Raw genomic sequence first — 17926 nt, 5'->3', positions numbered from 1 at the left:
ACCCTGGAGAGAGGAAGCCAGCTATCAGCAGCCTGGAAGTGTCCACCTCAACTACAGGTGAACAAAGAGGCGGGTCAAGGGGATTTGGAGCAACAAATTGACAGAATCCACTATGCTAACATTTACAGATACTGTTCTTTGAGCCAAATCTGGTATCAGATACTTCACATGAATTAATCTCGTGCAATGCTCAAACCAAAGCTATGAGGTTTTGTGAGCTCCATCTTACAAATGGTGAAACTGAGGCCCTTGTCCTGAATAAGTGGGGCAGAGGATCCTAAGTGTGGGTCTGCTTCATTCACTCATGCACTTGCACATCAAGCAGTTTGATAAGACAGATTGCAAACCACAGGCAAAGCAAATGCTCCTTACCATTGTGGAAACTACCAGAATGAACACAGACAAGGCCTCTGCCTTGGAGTCATTCACAACCTTATAAATGGGGCCATGGTAAGTTTCTCCCTCATATTTTAGTTTTTTGGTTCTTGGTTAGTCTAGCCATTTAAAATTTTCTGTGCTTATGGGGCAGTCAGTTGAGCGTCCAACTCGATTTCGGCTCAGGTCATGATCTCAGGGTTTTGAGATCGAGCCCCACATTGGGCTCCGTGCTGGGCGTGGAGTCTGCTTAAGATTCTCTCTCTCCCTCTCCTTCTTCCTTCTTCTTGTTTTTAATGGGGCGCCTGGGTGGCTCAGTTGGTTAAGCGACTGCCTTCGGCTCAGGTCATGATCCTGGAGTCCCGGGATCGAGTCCCGCATCGGGCTCCCTGCTCAGCAGGGAGTCTGCTTCTCCCTCTGACCCTCCCCCCTCTCATGCTCTCTCTATCTCATTCTCTCTCTCAAATAAATAAAAATCTTTAAATAAAAAAAAAAGATTCTCTCTCTCCCTCTCCTTCTTCCTTCTTCTTGAATGCTCTCTCTCAAAAAAATAAATAAATAATAAAAATAAAATTTTATGTGCTTAAAGCCTCATGTCTTCTTCTAAACAAATTCACAGGGTACTTAACACCTTGCAATTATGCCATTTAATAAGTACTACTTAATAAGAAGGTGTAGTGGACACCTATCATTTTCTGGGCACGTGATACCCAGGCCCCTTCCCAAGCGCACCCTGATTTCCATAAACAAATGCCTCTCCTTCAGTATGTATGCATGATCAGGAGGTAAGTCCAGGGACTTGCTTTTCATTTGAGGATCTGTGGTGCCCTGATCCTCTCTAGGGGTGGACCTGTGGTCTCAGGCTGACCAAAAAGAAGTTCTCTCATAGAACTTTCCATCTTGAACAAGCAATGCAACAACAGAAATGGCGAGTCCTTAATCAGAGCAGCAACAATGGCCCTCCAGCCAGACCACTGTCACTAGAGTGGCATGCCATGTGTCCTTTTTCACACCTCCAGCCTTCTGAGAAGCTTCCTTATTCCTGCCCTGCCCTAAACCTGGTACCCTGGTCTTTGGTGGATGCTCACTGCTCCCCTTCTTTTCCTCCCAATCTCCTTTTGCTTAATCTCCCAGGGTCTCAATGTCTGTAACTAAGAATCATAACTGATACAAAGCACAGACAAGCTGATAGTGGAATCGGGAATATCCATGTCACCCAGTGAAAGCACTAAGGTTTATACATATGCAAAGGTTCTCACTGGTATCCGCAGAAGCTTTTCTCTGACCCCTCTGAAACTGTATGTAGTTCTGCATTTTATCACGTGCGTGCAAAATTTACCTCGCAGTACAGGGAACTCCTCATACACTCTAACAAACCTAAGCATATTAACTAAAGCCTATTTTTTCATTTGAATGCAGAGGATGTCCCAGTGCAAACGTTATTCAGTGCACTCTGAAGGGTTTCTTTACATCCTTTTTTTTCCCCCCTTTTTAATGAGCTGGCTTTCCCCTCTTGTTCCATCACATGCCCAGGCTCCATATTTTTATTTCAATACTGTGCATTATCAGTTTATAATCTAAGGACTTTAAGCCAGCTATTGATCTGCTTTTTAAAGAACACTTTTATTCTTTCCCATGATTTCATAATCTTCTTTATACCATTTCCCTTCCTTGGAAGTTCTACCCTTTGAAAATGGTGAATGTTGTCCTATTAAATTTAAATTAGGATGAAATGCCCAGTGCTCTCTAAAAGCCCAGGACAGATTCATCCAGGTCAGTATTCTTTAAGAATGTGTCACATTAACCTCCCCAGTAGCTAGTAATGTTTACAACACTTTTAAAAAAACCTTATCATGGTCAAGGCACACATAAATTGTACAACTTTGGAAACACAGTTGGTAGCAGAGATGCAAATTCATAGTGTAGCAACCTACAGGGTGTTTTAGAAAAGACAGCATTTTAAATACAACTCATGAATAAGCAAACAGCCCCGACCACCCAAATCAACTCGAAGTGTAAACACAGAGGGAATGTTTAGTTAAATTTTAGATGCCATTTGACTAGGAAAAGGGACTAAAACTTATCAGCTGAGATGAATTATGTCAATACCAGAAAAAAAGCGAAGCATCTGCAGAGAGCGGCCTTCAAGTAAAAGTTACACAGACAAAGGGCTGTTTATGCACCACAGATAAAATACACTCCACTACAAAGGGCTTTCCCATGCAAAAGATAACGGGAGAAATGCTTTAGAATTTGTGGGATATACATAACATAACTTATTTGTGTATTTGCATGACTATACTTAAGGATTATCATGGGAAAGAAAGAGGCACATACACATACACTGGAACAAGAAAAAAGTGGGCAGCTATTAACGTGTTTCCATCTACAAATGCTGGCACTGACCTACTGAAGCCCACTTCCCCAGGGATGAGGCAGGGGTCTGGGGAGGTAGCCTATTCATTATGGGAGGGGCTTGAAGAGAAGCCAAGGCATCTCATAATTTCTAACCCTGCATCCTGCCGGTTTAGAGGGAAGGAGTGGTCTTAGGCATCAGCCAGTTTCTTTCAGCCAGGGACTACTTCTTTTGCATCTGCGATCTTAGGAGCCTAGGAAAATGCCTGAAACACAGCACATATACAACAAACAGTGGTTTAAGTAAATTAAATTAAATTCTCCTGTTATCTTCTCTGTGTCCGGCCTCCAAGTGGGCATAAAGCCAGCTCCAGAAAGCTTCTCGATTCACTGGAAAATGAACTATTTGACTCCTTACTGAGCTATTTCCAAATAGTAAATATGTCAAAATCTCACAGGTCAAAATATGAATTAGGGCAGAATCTCATCTTTTCCATCTCTCCAACTATGTATCTATTTATACATCACATTTAGGGATAAAGGTATCTCCCTGATAATTGCTTTATATACAATTGAGGTTTGCTGCTTGCATTTTGCATTAACGCAGGGCCCCTGAGAGAATCTCCCATACCACTGGGCATTGGACACACTACACAAGTTAGGTATTCCCTCTCAACTAGCTGGCTGAAGGCAATGCCAATAACAAAGAATTGCCTCCAGCTAATCCTTAGAACACCGAAGCATCACCACCAGGGTAGCCAGTCAGTCAGCTGTTCAGTCCTATAGAGTAGAGATAAGCTGTGAGGAAAGAGAAAACCAAAACAAGGAAGGCAAGAAGAAAAAGCCAAAGCAAGCTTCAAACTAGTCCACCTCAACCCTTGAAACAATTCTTTCTTTTTTCCTAGGGAGCTGAATAATACCCAGATGAGTGCCCATTCATCTCTGTATTTCCTGGACAAGACATGACTTGGAAAAGGGTATTTATGAAGCATTTGTGAACTAACTCCTTTTCTTTTCCTCTGCTCATAAAGTCACTAAGAGGAAAACACATTCTGAGATAGAGTCCACAATTCAAATGAAGTTCAAAGTCGATTCAGACCCGTGGCAAGTGTTGGAATTGGTTATGAAGGCTGGTGGGCAGGACCTGTCCTCCCAGTACTAGCTGGACCTGCACATGAACATCAGCAGGTGGCGGGCAGCAACCAGGGGTGGGAAAAGGAGGACCACACAAATACCTCACTGCTTTCTTCTTATTACCTTTACTTAAATTTAACTCACTAGAAGACCAAGTGCAACTTAATGGCAAGATTTTAAAAATTTAAAAATTTAAAAATGAAAGCTTTGAATAGTATCTCCCACTGACTCAACAATTCTTGGGCCAAAGAGAGAATCTTATCTGTGCTAGATTCCCATCACTGTTCTGTATATAAGCAGTGGGCTGTGGATTCCAAGGAGGCCATCCGATAGAGATTTTTTTGAGGGTCAAACGGGTGAAAAGTGGTCTAAATCAATAGTGTTTACAAGTTCTAGTTGTTTACTTACTGGTACAAATTTACATAAAGCCACTTAATGAGGAAGGGTTTACACAGCCCGTGGTACTCTGTTATGTCACATTTTAGCTATCATGTCATAGCCTGGCTCAGAAGGAAGAATTGCTGGAAACTCATGGGCCAGGAATGAGCAGCCTATTAAGGTCTGAAAAGCTGTCATCCACCCTGAAAGGACTTGCATCAGCCACTGAGGATATATTTTAAACCGCCTGTCCACAAGAAAACTTTAATAACGCAGCCTTGCTCTAATGTCTTGTGAGAGGAGAGGCAATTTTACTTCTTCTATTAACCCAACGTGATTACAATGGCTTATTTCATGGAATATTAAGTTCAAATTCTGCTCCCTGGGAGGACAATAAAAAAAAAAAAAAAAAAAAAAAGAGTGTGCTTATGACTTTGCCCGAAATAGCCACAGGACCACAGCTCCTTGGTGCTTTTAATGCATCCAAGCAATAATCTACCATAATTTGCTAATGGTGAGATAAATTAGTGACCAAATAATAACCTGAAAAGATGACATCAAGACGGAAAGCAAATGTTTGTCTTTTGCAAAGGACAGCATAACAAAGCTTATGGTAGTCTCTCACCAGTCCCTGTTAAAAAAAAAAAAAAAAAAATCAAGTCCTTAATGGATACCTCTGACAGTAGTTGTTTAATAGTGAGACCATAGTCAGGCGAGCTAACAAAATAAATAATCACTCTGAAAAGCAACAAGCAGCTTCAGAGCTCCCTGAGCTAGATAAATGCTTAGGGAAATGAAACTTGGCTTCCTCCAGGAATTCCCAATGAGATCTATTCCTTTGACATTATTTCAAAGAGTAATTGTACTGATGAAAAATGGCAGGTCCACCATAATGAGGGTCATCTAGAATTTTCCTCAGGTCCAAACACAAGATTTTATAGCCAACTTTGAGACCTACATTCTAATTTTTAATTGTAGATGAAGGACTCATTGGAATTAGAACCATAATTACTTACCCAATAACCCTAAAAACCAATAGGCATCTCTCACCTGGTTCCCAAAAGCCATGACCAACACTTATTTGTAATGGCTTTCATTCTCCAGTATGGCTCCTGTCTAATCACACTCTGTATAAATAGGAGGGGATCCTTTCTTAATAGCAGGAGACCAGAAGTTCATTTTCCTTGGCTCTGCATGCCCTTTGAATGAAGTGATGGCGACTGGACAGTTACCTTGAATAAACTTACACCACTCAATAGTATGAAACACTCTCTACCTGGGGCTTCCATTAACAATGTTAATTTCATGGAATGAGAGCCACAGCCTGTTTACCTACTCTGGTGGTGGTGGTGGTGACCAAAGTATCCAGCCCTGCATCAGCACAGCCCATCTGAAAACAGGCAGGTTCACCATCTATAAAACAAAATTCTTAGGTCTATGGAAAGTACAAGTAAAGAAAATCCTCTTAAGCAACTTATATGTGTTTCTTCTCCATAACTGGCATTTACTCAGGTAAAACCAGGCATCGTGAACTCATACCAATGGCTCAGAAATGACACATTACCTTATGGATGTGATTTATCGCTGTTTTTTACTTTTTACCGAGAAATGACACACTTACCTTTAACATTTTTACTTGAGAAATGCAAATGGTAAATGGGATTATAATCATAAGCCAATGAACTTAAGGAGTGCTGAAAGTTAAGTAGATACAGAAATGGTGTTGTGACTCTTTAAAAAGGAAGAAAATTGCAAATGAGTAAAATAATGCTTATTTTTACTCTCTCTTCAGAGGAGTTCCTTGTTTGTGGCCCACGCGACCAAGTGATCTGATAAGAGGAGCAAGGCTAAATGGCAAACGGCAAACATCCCAACCTGATGTATTTCCTCAGCCCTGACCTTCAGATAAAAATCGTACAGAAATCTGCAAAACCTCCAAATATGCAGCACCACATGCTTCCAACATTTTCAGACACAACAGTGAGGAAGGGGAAGAAAAAAAACCAGAACAACAAGAACAACAGGTAAAAAAGAAAAAAGAAACAAATACATTGCTACTAAAAACAGCCTTCTCTTTAATATTTCAAGATTAAGGTCAGATGAACGCAGCGGCTGCCTACGCCGCTTCTTTCTCCATGTGTGAATGTGCGTGTCCAGGCACGTGTGTGATATACATATGTGTGCACATCGATCATTTTTATGTGTTTGTGTACCTAATATCAAGTATGTGTGTAGTTTGTGTGAGATATATTACATACACATTGTGTGCATATTTTAAAAGAAAAAAAAGACTTCAAACGGTAAAAATTTACTGCACTGTGAAATTAGCTAAAATTATGACAACTGTAAGAAAAAAAATTATACGGGCAAAATTTGGGTCTGGTGGAAGAATTCTTTGATGTCTGGATTCCAATTTAACCCCCGACTGAGTTCTAAGAATCAAATGAACAAAGTATATCATACACCCCAAGTCTGCCTGTCAACGCTAGTCATCATTTTTTATTTTATTCTTTCCAGCTGCATGTATTTACAAGACTCTGTTCTGACATTTCCTCCCCTCAAAATGTACACACTCACTGCTACGGGCAGTTGCCAAATACATTTGTAAAACAGTTCAACCCTGTGTTTGTTTATTCATTAGGCATCTCTATCAGTCTCAATAAATATGTATCACTCTAATTTTTTACATTGGCTATTACATCAGACATTTGTATATCTGACTTTATGTGTTTATGTTTGAGTATACTGAACCCCCATTTTCAAACTACCTCCTCCAATACACACTGAAAATAAAATCGAGGATTCACATGCAAAAATTCACCTATATGCTGCCTTCCTGTCTAAGGGTGGATTAAAAGAATTTTTTAAAGACGAAAATTATAGGGATGGAGGTTTCAACACAACCCTACACATACAGATAATATGGTTGTCCTAGCTGCATCTGTATCAGTGATCCCATGTAACTCTGAACATATCCCCAAACGAGTGTTTTATGTATAGAAGTTTGGCACCAGTGGACGGTCATATAGGCACCCAGCAGAGAACAGTGAAGTCGGAAACACTTGCATATGCTGCACACAAAAACAACTTTACCCGGGTAGATAGCTGTTCAGTGAGCTAAGTCTCCGAATATTTTAACACAGTTATAAATGTTTAAAATGTTAATAATAAATCTAGGTTGTTTAAAGAATATTTCCAAATAACATAAAATATTTAGTTTCCCCCACCCAACACATAAAAAGATAAGATTTATCACAAAATGTTTGAGGAATAATCAGCCATTTTTGGCTAATATATTTTAATATTTATACACATGACACATGCTGAATATAAATGATACTTCGTGATTTCCCATAGTGTATGGAATTTATACAATTAACTGCAACGTCCAATGGCTTGAAGGCACATAAGGTGCAAACACAGTTACAAGGTTTTGCTGATTATTGTTATAAATCTTATAAAGCATAAAGGCATTAAAGTATATTCTGTTTATACCATTCATTTTAAAATACAGCTTATAAAAATATTATTATTTCTTATTAAAAGATTTATATTTTTCTGGCTTTTTTCTTTTATGAGGTAAATTTATTTGCCAGCACTCAAAAAAATACTATTTTTCCACTTCCAAATATGTGTTTGAAATATACCCTGAGATTCAATATCAATTTTCTAGTTATTTCTCAAGGGTTATATTTGTTCATAATAATAGCAGCAAACATTCAAGCATTATTCGTTTGGTTTCTCCAAAGTGTTTAAATTTAAAAATAATCAAATAACAAAAGCATGATGAACCAAAAAATTGCTTACTTTACCACACATTATAGCCGTATACATATGTATGCACTTATGCATGTATATTTCTAGCACATCATTAATCATGGATGCCAAAATCATGTTATCAATCCACCTACAATGAACATTAAATGTTTTAATACTCATATAAATTGCATCAAAAATATACATGTGATTTTGCTTTTTAAATTAAGAGACTTTGGTCCTTAATAGAGATATTTTTCACTGGGCCTTTCCATTCCCTCTTAGCCATATGTAATGTTTAAATATACTTGTGAATAAAAATCTGCAATAAATTCCATAACGTGCCCCCAAACTGTCCAGTGTGTGAATTGTTTTAAAGGAGCTAAAGCCACAGCATATGAAATGTGAAATGGAAATATCCCGACGTCTACATGCATGATCCTGGGGTTGTACACCCCTTAGGAAAAAGGCACTGGATCTGCAGCTGCTTATCAAATCAGCTTTATGTTTCTGGAATGAGTTCCTGCTGCTGAGCCTGAATTTGTAGACTGTCAGGAAAAAAAATACCCTATAAGATTGATCTAACTCAAAACAAAACCTCTGGAAAGATACGTAAGTTTTATCAAACCCACATACACCTAGATAGCTTAAGGACATATTAACAGTACAAATATCTGTGTGCATACAAACACATGCTAATATACTTAATATGTTTACATGTATTGAGACCACATACATATTACATGTCTTGCCTAGATCATCAGTGATAAGATCCATATATGGGGTATACATTTATGTCTTATCAGTAACATTTATTCAATAATTTGCATGTTTACATCAGCTGAAGTACATAATCACTTACCTTTCTTCTTTGCTTTTTGCTCTAGCAAGTTTGGCAATCAAAAGGAAGGAAATAAGTACAGAAACAGCTCCTTTCATCAACTACCCAGCCAGGTATTTGGGTATTCTAATTCTAATGAATTAGAAATTCATTAGCAAGATTTTTTTCCCATTCATTTGTTAAACCAGAAAGCTGGAAAGAATTAGAACATACAGCATTTCTCTTACTTTTCTTTGCCATGAGAAACCAGACCTAGAAAAGGTCCAGAATCAGCTTTGTTTCTTTTTTCAAATGGGCCTAATATCCTTTCTCAACCACCCACGCGCACGGACAAACACACACACACACACACACACACGCGCGCGCGCACAAAACCCACCATGTGTATCCATGGTCCATATGTGGCTCCAAAACGGAGCTGTACCTTTGCAAGCACATCTTAAATACTGGAAGCCAATTTGAACTTACTAAAAATCTATGATCCAAGTGAGAAACCACGCTAAATACGAGCCCTGGTAACTTTATTTTCAATGATGACTTCTTACCAAAAAAAAAAAAAAAAAAAAAAAAAAACAAGGTAGGGGAGAGAGATCAGCAGGGTGAATGTAAAAATTGTTCATCTTAAATTTCTACAAACCCAAGTGTCAGGGTAAGCATGTATGGTGCATCAAGCATAACAAAATGAAAACGAGGTTGGGGGGGGGGGTGTCCCAGGCACTTGCTTCCTTGAATCCCTCTGAATACATTTCACAATTCATCAGTTTTTGTCTTTCCTGCCACGAATGAGGACAATCAGACCAGACACCCATTAGATTTTTCATGCAATTTTTTTTTCTTGTTCATGACATGTTGGCAGGGAGGATGGCAATTCTGAAATCTTACCAAATGAGAAAAATGTCAGAAGCTGAACTGACAGCTAGTGGTTACTATGGTGATAGGTGATATTGAAAAAAAAATAAAATAAAATAAGACTCAGTTAATTCAAAAGGAATCAAGTTGGGTATTTTTAAGCCAGTTGATACAGATGAAAACTTAATCCTGATATTGGGACATTATCTTTTCGAGCTAACAGCCAAAGACACCATTTAGCTTAAATAATAACTAAATACACAGCTTATAATCTTGTGATTAAAAATAATGGGAAGAAACAGTATTGATAAATGGAAGTCAAACATTATTACCAAATGACTATCAGCGAAATATAGATTATAGTCAGTGGAAAGAAGATTTTGTTTGGGGAGGAAAAAAATAGTTTTAGCAAAATATTTTTTAAAACAGAACATAGCAACCACACAGAAAAAAAGGACTCTAAAGTGTCAATCCAGATTCTGTTAAAACATACACAGAGGCACGCATAAACATATTTTTGTCTTCACAGTTCATCTGGAAAAAAAAAAGAAAAGAGAAGATCCATTTTGATTGTAATTGTCAATACATTCAATCTCTTTATTATAAAAAGGTATTTACATAGGTAAATCCTCTTTATGAATTTTTTAAAGCAATGTATCTATTCTTCATATCATTTCTCTCTTTGGTTAAAACCCAGTTTAATGTTCTGACTGTTCTTCAGGGACCTTCATAATAAGCAAAATAACAATAATAAAGCACACCTAGGCATCTCTTTCTAACACCAAACAATGACAACTTCCCCTAGCTCAATCCATTACTGCTGTTATTTTTTAGGTTTAATGGTTTAAAAGAAGTAAACAGAATACCATAAAAAAAATCTTTATAATTAACCTCCCCCAAATATGCAAGTATTTGTCCTACATATAATATACATGAAAGCCAGACAAGATGATTTTAAAAAAGGGTGGGGAGGGGGGAATGCTAAACAATTAGATAATAAGGAAGATTCAAACTATGTCAGGGTTTCAGTTGAGAAGAACACATTGTGTCTGAAAATCTTTGACATGGAATAACTTTCTCAAGGCTTCTCTTCACACTGACACTAAAACGCTATAAGTGTAACGGATTAATACTGAAAAGTGTACTTAGGAAGACCAGAGGCAGCTCTCATTTTGAAACAGTGTAGTCTGAAAATATTCCATGCTTGCATATTTTTTCCATATGCCACAATCCTAGATCTAGTCTATATTTTTTTTCATTTGATATAGGGATATTAAATTATCTACTATATCTTTCTTTTTTTAAATCAAATCTTTTGAGAGTTACAGGTAACTAGCGAAAACAAGATTCTTATTTATAACCTCAAGCTAGTATTTAATGCAAGGGGGAGGAGGGTACATTATCAAGGAGGAAGCTCAGGGAAAAACATTAAAGTCCTATTGGTTAGGAGAAGCTCTTTTTCACTGAACAGACTACAATGCCATCTACTGGGAAAGTGAAGTTGAACTTCACTTTAAACAGCAAGGCTAGTTTAAAAGACAGAGAGATTTAACTGGGGAGATATCCAGTCCTACATTCTTCACTGCTAAAAAAGATAAGAAAAATATATATATTGTCATTGAAACATCAGTTCTTATTATAGATCATTCTGTTCTTCGTCTGAGATCTCCTCCCAGCATTTTGCTTCTTAATTTCCAGCTAAAAACCTCTCTTTCTCAGCTCCTTCCAACTACTCTTGAGTAACAAGTTAACAACACCCAGAAAAATAATCACTAGCAGTGAGCGACCTTTGGGTTCTTTTCTGCAATCTCTAGCTTGTGATTTTTACAAGTAGTTTGTGTTAGAATCTTCTCTGCACAAGATTATTTTTATCCCTAAAAATCACAATGGGAAAAGGCAAGGGTTCTGCTGAGGAGGGGGTAAAGAAGACAGGAGACACAGGGAGAGTCCTGACACCATAAGCATAAAGTCTCTTTTTATATCTTCTTATGCTGTAGGAGATGCAGAATCTAAGGTAGTTTTTAGAAAGTAAAAATCTGTCCAGGTTTTGCCAGCCAGGTTTCTCACATTTCCACCAATGCGTCCTTTGCTCATTTGTGCGTTTCTCTTTCATTCTGGCTGGCTTGCTCTGTGATTTTTAAAAGTGAGAAACAGAAACGATGCAGGGCCACCATTTCTCACTCTCTATGCAAAATTATTCAAGTTGAAGAAAGCCATATTTAAGAAACAAGAACGGACTATCACCCCAACTAAATAAGAATTTATTTCATAAGCACTATCAAAAAGAAAATATGTTGCTACCTAAGAGCTACTGCCAGTATATTCCAAGTATGGGTACAGGCATGAGTAAAAAGCAGACATTCTCACCCTCCACACTATTCACATTAGGGAGGGTAGACAATTCTTTGTTTACAGGGGGCTGTTCTGTGCATTGCAGAGTGGTGAACAGCATCCCCAGCCTCTACCCAAGAGGTGCCAATGGCCCTCACACACACAACTGTGACCATCCACAAGGTCTCCACACACAGCCAGAGGTCACCTCGGGAATAAAATCCTGTTCTGCCCGCTGATAACTGTTGTAGGATACTAATTTCAATGTTATATAAATGAGTTCACGTGATTCATGTTGCATGAAATAATATTTTTTAAGATACAAGATATGAATGGAAAAACAGCAATCTTGGGGCGCCTGGGTGGCTCAGTCGTTAAGCGTCTGGCTTCGGCTCAGGTCATGATCCCAGGGTCCTGGGATCGAGCCCTGCATCGGGCTCCCTGCTCCGCGGGAAGCCTGCTTCTCCCTCTCCCACTCCCCCTGCTTATGTTCCCTCTCTCACTGTCTCTCTGTCAAATAAATAAATAAAATCTTTAAAAAGAAAAAAAAAAGAAAAAAAAACAGTAATCTCCACTTAATAATTTCTTTAATTTCGGGACTAATCAGGGCTCCTGACCTTTCCAAAGGTCTCCCCAGCAAGTTCGAGGGAGGGAGTTCTAGGAAGGGAAGAGTTGGCTCAAGGATGGTAGCTGTCAAAAGGATATGCCCCCAAAGCAAGGGAAAAAATTGTCATCTTGATGACATATTCAGCCAACCAGAGCATTCAGATGGAAGGTGGGGAGAGGAATGGGCAGTTGTTTTATTCAATGTTTACATTAAGCGACTTCACCATCCAGAGTCAAAAAGTGAACTGAAAAATAGGTCATCTTTGAACATGAAGTCCTTTGCCTCCAAAATAGAAAATTTTAACAGGGAAGGTTTAAATTTCCAAATTAGGGGCATAACTTGAAACTTTTCAAGGATTTTCTAAAATTGTCCATTTGTAAGAAAAGATGAGCCTGAGATAAAGTTAAGAAGAGAAAGTGGATTGGGGAGGGGGGGGCACACAGGGAAGACATAGGTCTACATTCAAGAGCAGTAATGAGGTTAAAGTTGTAGCCAAGTTCAGGCCCAGAACAGTGTAGATCTGTATTTACCTAAAATGCTTTCAACTAGGGATAACATCTTTTCAGTTCTATCCCAGGACATACGTGCAGTCTCCATTCAAATTTTTCCAACAGAACACTGAATAATTCTGCGGTAACTAACAAATTGTACTAGATGTGCATTGTCTGTTTCTGTCGCTTTTTACCATCTAAGTTTGGTTGATGGGCAGTTTTCAGTCAGATACTCATCTTTCTGTAGCATTCACACTGAAAAAAATAATAATAATAATAAACACACCTGTTTTCTGCTTCCTGTGTTTACCAACCTTTTGGTGATAATAAGCAAGGGCAAAGAAAACAGATTTTTAACATTTGACATTTTTTAATACTCTGAAATCTTGCTTTTCCTTGTTGCAGGAAAATCGTATGTGGGATTGAGAAGGAATTGAATGCAAAGCAAAGTATATTCACTCTTCAAAACTGCAGTCACTGGTACCACATTCTATAATACTGGTGGCTTTGTGAAGTGCTTCTTTCTTTAAATGAGCTGGACCACACATACTCACTCATTCAGAATAAGTCTATAGATGAACTGTCTCCGTATTTTTAAAGAAACTCAGCTTGTGCGGTCTGCTGATATCTCAGAGAAACAAGGAACTATTTTCACATCTCATTCACATAATGGATGGGACTACAGTGCAGAGCAGACAAGCCCCCTGGAAAGCGTTCTGTTTGTCACGACATGCAAGAAAATTCTCTTCTGTTTCTGCATTAAGTTTCCCAAATTAAGCTAGATTTCCAGGGCAGTATTCATGGATTACATTGCAATGGACCCAGGAAGTTTTACTGGTAAAGATCATTCATTCACACACATACTTCCCATTCTGCCTACGACTGCCATACTTATAAATTTCAGCATTCCGATATACTCTGGATATTTGCTAGGACTCCTGCTACTGTAGTAGTTTAAAAAAAAAAAAAAAAAAAAAGCTGATCACTGCCTGTCATGATTGTTCAGGAGTATGTATCTAAAGGGTTTTGCTTCAGTTCTCTATAGATATTACCTGAGCAATGTCCCCGAAAGTCCCCCACACCTGGCAACCTGCCCCCATGGTTCCCTTCCAGACAGAGCCTTCTCTTTGATTCCATAAAGGGGCTATTGTGTACAAAACACTGGTGGAATCCAGCCTCTTTTAGACTCTTAACTTTTATCGTCAGTTGCTAAATTAGCTAATGATTAATTAGTTAATGTTTTCAAAGCACTTTGAAGATGAAAAGCACCTCCTAAGTGCTAAGTGTAAAACAGCATTAGTTATTCAACTCTGCAAAGACTAATTAGCTTTTAAAAAAATGTTCCCCCCAAACTGATCGATAATCCTTCTGGTATTATAGTAGAAATGCTTGTCCCGCAGATCACTAAGACCCACCTCACGTTTTAAGGCTTTTATGCCCCGAGACACGCAGAAATCCTGACTGAGGTTTATTGCTTAGTAACCCCTTGGCTTTCAACGTGGCTGGAGTTGGGCTAGTGATGTCATCTATACAAAACACAGCATTTTTGCTGTCAAAAAAGCTTTAAAGGATTATTTAACAAAGCTAAGAGTAAAGAACTAAACTCTAGGAAAGTGGTACAGAAACATGATCAGTGAACTTATATTTAAGAAGAATTAAGCTTTTAAAGTTTTTTTTTTCCCCTCCTCTAAAAAGCTCTTTAACGGTGGTTCTCCAGGTGGCCTCTGAATTTATTGTGAGATTTCACTTTGATGGCTATGAGTCCTCATGGGGACTATTATGTCAATAATTTCTACAGCAACATTTTATTCCAGGTACAGAAATGACTTAGAAGATAGAGTCAGGGTCTGGAAATTTCAGGATCCTACTTTAAATTGCCCATACCAACCACTACAGAATGAAAAAAGATAGCTTTCACCATTTTCCCCCTTTCCAGCCAGAATCTTAATGCACAGACCCTTTTGTAAGCTTCTTGGACAGTAAGTATCCCGAAAAACCACTTGAAAAAGTTCAGTATTTTGTTTCTCCTGTCCACTTTCAGAAACTTAAATAATGTGAAGTTGGTAGAAACCATGGAAGTTTGAGGGCGAACTGTCCCCCTGGTACAAACACATACTTCCCTGAGTTGCCTACCAGCAGGCCTTGCTCATACTCATCAGGGATTTGGGCTTTTTTTGAAAATGCCTGAGAGTATTATTTTTGGTCAAATTGAGAAAACAATAGTCTTTCAGATTAAAAATACTAAATAATTTGTTTGCTTAAAGGCTCTCTTTGTCCCGTGGGTTGGTTTGTTTGTGTGTTTGTTTTTGGAGGAAGGAAATTTCAAAACGATATCAAAATGCTGACTTTTGAGAACACCAAGCAAACACCATTAATATTTCAGTTTCAAAATACACAGTTTTAGCTGATTGAGCCTTACATACATAACAAACCATAGAAAGAACTCAGCTTAGAAATATGTATATCTGGGGGCGCCTGGGTGGCTCAGTTGGTTAAGCGACTGCCTTCGGCTCAGGTCATGATCCTGGAGTCACAGGATCGAGTCCCGCATCGGGCTCCCTGCTCGGCAGGGAGTCTGCTTCTCCCTCTGACCCTCCTCCCTCTCATGCTCTCTGTTTCTCATTCTCTCTCTCTCAAATAAATAAATAAAATCTTTAAAAAAAAAGATATATGTATATCTGTGTACATGTATACATTATATAGACATGTATACATAAATAAAACATATATACAATATGTACATACCATCACACATACTGCACCCACATCAATCAAGCATTTGCTAAACAAAAAGAAAACAGGGGTGTGTGTTCAAATTCCCAGACCTAAAGTTTTGGTATCAATATCAGTGTCAGCCTTCTAACATGCGCTTAAATATACCCGCATAAAAGCAAAGTAAAATCACTTGAAAACGAAAAAAGGAATGGGTATAAAGTGTGGCCAGCTACTAAATGATTTCTTTGCAATTTCCTAAGTGAATATAAACGAGCAGACACCTGAAATAATTTGCAAATCGTTGTAATCCAGACCCAAAGAAACATAAAATATGAGCAGAGTTTGGAAGGAAAAGGTGGTCAAGTCAAGCACAGCTGTTCCTTCCAAGGTCTCTGTAAGGGAGTGGGAAGCTAAATATTGGAAAAGAGAATAGGGCAAACTAGAGAAAAGGTATGATTTTGACTGAAAGGAGAACTTCCTTTGGAAATTTCAAGGATTATTTAAAATTCTTATCTAAATCAAGTTCCCTTCTGAATTTCTTTTTCTTATAATTGAACAAATGTTAAACTGTATCAGGCTGTCACAGCTGTTCCAATACATGAACCGCACTTATAGTAACAGCTTTCGTTACACATTTTTGTGGAGTGGTTTCCAGCACACTGCGATCAGAGATTGCATATTTTTATACTACTTGCATAATGAAAATAAACCCAACATTTTAGGTTATTTTTCTCATAGTGCATCTGGCATGTATGGTTTCCAAAAGACAAAGAGGCAATTGTGATTTCATACCTACTGATCTGAATACACCTTGTTTTATTTTTGTATAGTAGTCTGTTTTGGGTCTTAAAAAAAAAAAAGGAACACTTACGTTGGGTCAATAAAGAAGTCCTGAAAAACTGCAGCTAGCTTAACCAAGTCATTATCCATGGGCCAAATGCTAATGCAATTTTTTCCACTTTCAGAGTATCTTTAAGATGACATATCAAATACCCAAATATCATATGGACTCAAAGGCTATGCCATGTTACTCGGTCAGAGCCGTTAAAAAAAGAAACATGAAAAAATCAACACAGTCAAGACTTTTAATTAAATTGTTTCAGATTCAAAAGCACTTGTTGGTTCAGCCCTGAGTAACAGTGGTGTTTCCAACCACAGGTGACTCTTCCCAAAGTGCCCACGGTCCACAACTTCAGCTGTTGCTTGGGGAAATATTCCAATATTTGCAAAACACAAATTCTGAAATGCCTTTATTTAAACTAAAATAAATACACAATGCTTTAGAAACACTATACAAAGAATAATCATCTTTCTGCATAAGTAAAAATAACTGTGTTTGCCTGGATAGTTTTTGAATTAAATATCCACATGCTATTGTTTCAGAAACTATAAAAGAAAACGATAGCCATCTGTTGCTTATTGTCCTTTTTCCAGAATTAGATCTTAATTAGCTGCAAATGCCTTATCTTTTCCCAATTACCACAGTACACACGTTGTCTAAATTTTGCCTCTTGTTGTGCAACCCTCTAAATTAGTAGATTCAAAATTAGCCAGTTACAGCAATGCTTCTCACTTTAAATTTTAATAATAAACAGAGACATCTCCTTTTTTTTTTTTCCCCTAGACCCTCCCTCTTTTCTGAAAACTGAAGGCTGCTGCTGAAAGGATTGAAAATCTGGAAAGAGTTTGGGGTGGACTGGCCAACCCCCTTTCATTTCCTTCAGATGTTTACAATCTAGCACCTTTCTGAAGACAAAGATGGGAAAAAAGCTATTTTTCCCTTTGACTGAAGGGTGAGACAGGGGGGTATTAAAAACTGATCAATGTAATTTTTTTCTCAGAAGTATTTGCACATCTGTGAAGTAATGTAATTTATAAAAAAAAATCTTATATGACATTCATGATTATAGCCTGATCTGGAGAATTATTCAAATATAAAATTAAATGTTCAAAACTGTGCTATGCTGTGGATGGCTGAGCTTACATCAGCTGTGCATCAAACTTATAGGATTTTATTAAAAGTGTAAAAGTGAGCCCTTCTAGACCTCGCTGGATCTCTGAACAGGGAAGGCAGTGTTTTTAAAGGAAGTGTGA

This window comes from Neomonachus schauinslandi, chromosome 16 (genome assembly GCF_002201575.2).
Source record: "Neomonachus schauinslandi chromosome 16, ASM220157v2, whole genome shotgun sequence".
Taxonomy (NCBI): domain Eukaryota; kingdom Metazoa; phylum Chordata; class Mammalia; order Carnivora; family Phocidae; genus Neomonachus; species Neomonachus schauinslandi.
This window is presented reverse-complemented; position numbering follows the sequence as displayed.